Source organism: Alligator sinensis, unplaced genomic scaffold (genome assembly GCF_000455745.1).
Source record: "Alligator sinensis unplaced genomic scaffold, ASM45574v1 scaffold768_3, whole genome shotgun sequence".
In the NCBI taxonomy this organism is placed as follows: domain Eukaryota; kingdom Metazoa; phylum Chordata; order Crocodylia; family Alligatoridae; genus Alligator; species Alligator sinensis.
In genome coordinates, this window is record NW_005842135.1 from 1,365,564 (window position 1) to 1,369,572 (window position 4,009).

Here is a 4,009-nt window from a genome sequence, read left to right on the forward strand (position 1 = left end):
CGAGTACTTTCTTCGGTTGGCGGGACGGGCTCGCGGGTTAGAGCCTCCAACCGGATGGGCTAGAAGAATGTTCACGGGAAGGAACTCTAGTCTGCCTCTCTTCTTTTCTATCTGTAACCGCAACTCAAGCAAGTTTTCCTGCCTGCACCGCAACCATCTTCGGTGTAAGTAAAATAATCTTAAATCAACCATTAAGCGTCTGTGCCTAATTCTAGCGTGTCGCCTGCTTTCTCCGACCCAGTGTGCCTGGGCTGCTGGCCACAGCTCGCGCGGAGCACAAAAAGGGCCCGGATCGCTCCCAACCCACACACTTTGATGCAGTGCAAACATGTACAAATGCCCATAATGCCCCTGAACTAATGTAAACAGTTTTAGTTTTTGGAGTTGCTAAAAGCTAACATTGCTTAAGTGGAGAACAGAAGATATGACAATCCTCTATCTGGTTCCCATAATTATAGGAACAGTCTTTCTACAGAGCACAACTGGGGAGACCTGAGTGAAGTTAGTCACCAACTACAAAAGTGTCTGATTGTCAGTATTATACCAGCTTTGTAAAATCAACAGAGAGAGCATGGGCAATGCAGGGACACATGTACCAACGCTGATGAATCTGCGAAAAGGAAAATGAATTCCAACTTTCCACCACAAATCCAAGCATCTTGCCAAAAAAAAAAAAAAAAAAAAAAAAACAGCAACAGCTTTGTTACTATTAGAGAGAGGTTACAGGGTAGAATCTAAAGATTAAACATTATATTCCATTAGTCCCATTGCCTTGGTCAATCCCCTCTCCAGAACAATTCCAGGTCAGAAGATTTAGAGAGTATAACTGAATCTGGTCATTTGTATCTCACGGACACAGACACCAAAGGTCCTGGAACATAATGTGTCTATTATCCAGTTTTCTGTCATGATAAAGGAGGTCCAGTACCCTTTAAAAAGTTTATAAGCCATTTTATTGTTAAAAAAATGGTTATATAAACATTTGTAATGGGGTTAAGATGTTAGTAAAACTTGGACTCAGTTAAACTGGCAATATAAGTGTAAAAATTCAGAGAAATGTGCACTTGGTAACAGGTTAGCTGAAAGTAATAAGAACTGGGTTGGTTTGGGTTTGTTGTTTTGGGTTTTGTTTTGTTTTTTTAAGAAATACCTTAAAAATACAGTTTGTCATAGATGCTGGGGCCAAGGCTTAGTTTCCCAATTTAAACTGATAATTACAGCTGATTGCTGGGAAACAGCCAAACATTTACTGATGCAAGCTGGATTTTAGAAAGCATGAGAGGCCTTACAGGAAACTTTAAACAGAACATTCTCAGAAATGCATCTGCATACGTACTGTATTTTCCTATACCCCTCCCATCTCTCTTGCTCCTTATTACCCAAAGGATATTTCATTTCTTAAGAATTCCACTGCTCCCACCACTTAAAATCATGGGCCTCCCTTTGAGAGGTCAAATGTATATAATCTCTTCAATCAAAGACTATAACGTCAGGTAGGGCAACTGAGAGGTGTGCTCTTCCACACAAAAAGATTGTTGTCAATTCCAGTCTCTCATAATTAGCACACACGACAAGAAGTGAAACAGGTAAAAGGCAGTAGCCTTTTAGAATAATTGTTTTTAATTATACATGACGAACGGAAAGCTGAGGAATGACAAAATATGAATAGCTGAAATACAGAGTATTCGTGCTCTAGAAAAGACCCGCACATACGCGCCACACATCAACACCTACTGTTTTCTATTTTCAAGGTTCTCAAAATAATGATCACCTTGTAGAAGAACATTTTCTGGGGTTTAATGACTGCTGGATAAATGGCAGGAGATGAAAGCGGTTATCCCCAGCCCCTAATTTTATCCATGCTAAGTGCTGTGCTCCTCAATTATTACCAGTGCTTTCCAAAAGTTTTCTACAAAATGTCAGTCAAATCAAATGCACCAAAAAGTGACTCCTTCAGTTCAGAGCTGCTCCCAAATATCCCATTATCAGCTCAGTCCTGTCCTTGTCACTTCTATACCACAAAGCCATGCCACAGTGCACCTGAATTTACACACTCACTGTAATACATAAAAGCAAAAAATACTCCCATAATTGTATTCAATCAGAAGCAACAAGATAGAAATCCTAGACTTTGCCTTCTCTAAGGAACATTTAAAATCAGGATAATGAGAAATCCAGAACTCTCTTTAAATAGCCAGCTAAAGTGTACTTGTTTGTTTCTTTCAGATCCATTGTTTCATACTTGCCTGAGCTGATCAAATTCACCAGGCTTTGAATAGATAGAACTGCAAGGACTACAAAAGAACATCAGTTTTCCATAGTGTCCCCCTGACCCCCCACCAAGTGCTTGGTCTTCACAGTCTCATTTTAGAAAGATATACTATCCATCTAAAAGGTGCACTATTAGAGGGCATAACATTGTGCAGTTGGAAGCCAGCTGAGATTTAACAGCCACAGCTGAGGATGTACTGTATCTGGCTTTCCCTTGTCATAATCTGGTTACTGTTAGAAACTCGCTATTTTCTAAAGGAGATTTTAACAAGGTCTGGATCCCTCCAGGGCATCAAAGGATCTCTGTCCTTTGTTTAAACTCCTTGAAAAGGACCCTCCAGGGAATACATTCACCTAGTGGTAAACAGAAGTCTACCCTACAAATGTATCAGTAGAGCAGCTCTTTCTGGCTCAGGATGGCTTATCCATTTGAGGAGGACGCCAACTCAGTCCCAGAGAAACAGATCAAACACGGAGCTACCTGCCTTTAGAAGCAGGGTAGGGGTGAGATTCTTGTCACCTCTCTGGTGGCTACCACATCACTAGGACAGCCATAAAGCAGGAGAACACAACCCACACCCTTTCCTGATGGGCTCATCTGCAGAATCAATGCCTTCCGCAGTTTTGCTTGGAAGAAAATATTTTTTCTACTTTATAACTTAATACATTTCAATTGATCTCAGATTTATAAATATGCCTTTCTGCCTTCTCTCTTCCTCCCCAACCAGAAATGTGGCTTAAGGACAGGAATGGTTTAGCAAGTGATTCATCTTAATTCTTCATCTCTGTTCAAAGCTGCTCCTCATTGCATGCTTAATGCCCTGGGTTCTCCTCCTCACTGCAACACATTTCTTCTTGGAAGTCTGGGGAAGGGAGCAATGAGCACAGCAAGAAATTAAAAGATACTCATGTCCTATCACATTTCTGGATATTCATCCTGCAAAATCAAGAACTACTACCAAGAACTTTCAGAGTGTTCTCAGGCCTCCTGACCTTTTTAGGCAGGCAAGGTTCTTTGAGTAGATGAGATCTCTTTTATTAGACCAACTAAACAGTTGGAAAAAAATGCTTTGCAGGGGTGCATCAATAAAGACTTTTTTAGCCGATACTGATGGCTGATTAATAAGAAGTCAGCCATATCAGCTGATCCTGATCCAATTGCTGATATGCAGCTCAGCTGCTTGGAGAACAGCATCCGGCTGGTAAGTCTGTGGGGGGAAAGGAGGCAAATAGAGGTACCCTTGGTGAGGGAGGGAGTGGGGCTGGGGCTGCCCAGCTGGGATGGGGCACAGGACGGAACCGTTGCAGCTCATCCAGGGAACGGGGGGGGGGGGAGCAGGGGACAGACACAGTGCAGCTCCCACCACTGTGTGTACCCTTGCAGGAGGCATAGGGGAAATATGCTCCACAGATTTGTGCACAGGGTGAGGGCAGGCTGCCCGCTCTGGGCCTGGAGCCAGGGGCTGCACCGGCTTCTTCATGGTGGGAGGGCTGAGCCAGGGCTGTGCTTGGGGCAGGCAGCAGCATTGGGGAGGGGGCCTGCAGGGTGGGCTACAGCCACTCCAAATACAGCCCCCATCCCAGGGCCCCCCCCACTGCTGGGAAGAGGCCAGTGTAACCCCACAGGCTGCAGCTCGCCCTCACCCCGCGCACAAAATCTGGGGGGCACATGCCACCCATTCCACCCTCAGGCATACATACAGCAGCAGGAGCTGTCCCCCTCCCCCCCATCCAGATG

The 4,009-nt window shown here is 44.1% G+C and overlaps 2 protein-coding genes across 2 annotated transcripts in view; one reads left to right on the forward strand and one right to left on the reverse strand.

The window, feature by feature from the left end:
• Nucleotides 1-4,009, reverse strand: part of SUSD6 (sushi domain containing 6) — a 123,162-nt gene that overhangs the window by 111,924 nt on the left and 7,229 nt on the right. The gene's annotated exons all lie outside the window — the stretch shown is intronic.
• CCDC177 (coiled-coil domain containing 177) overlaps nucleotides 1-4,009 on the forward strand; it is a 56,759-nt gene that overhangs the window by 3,058 nt on the left and 49,692 nt on the right. The gene's annotated exons all lie outside the window — the stretch shown is intronic.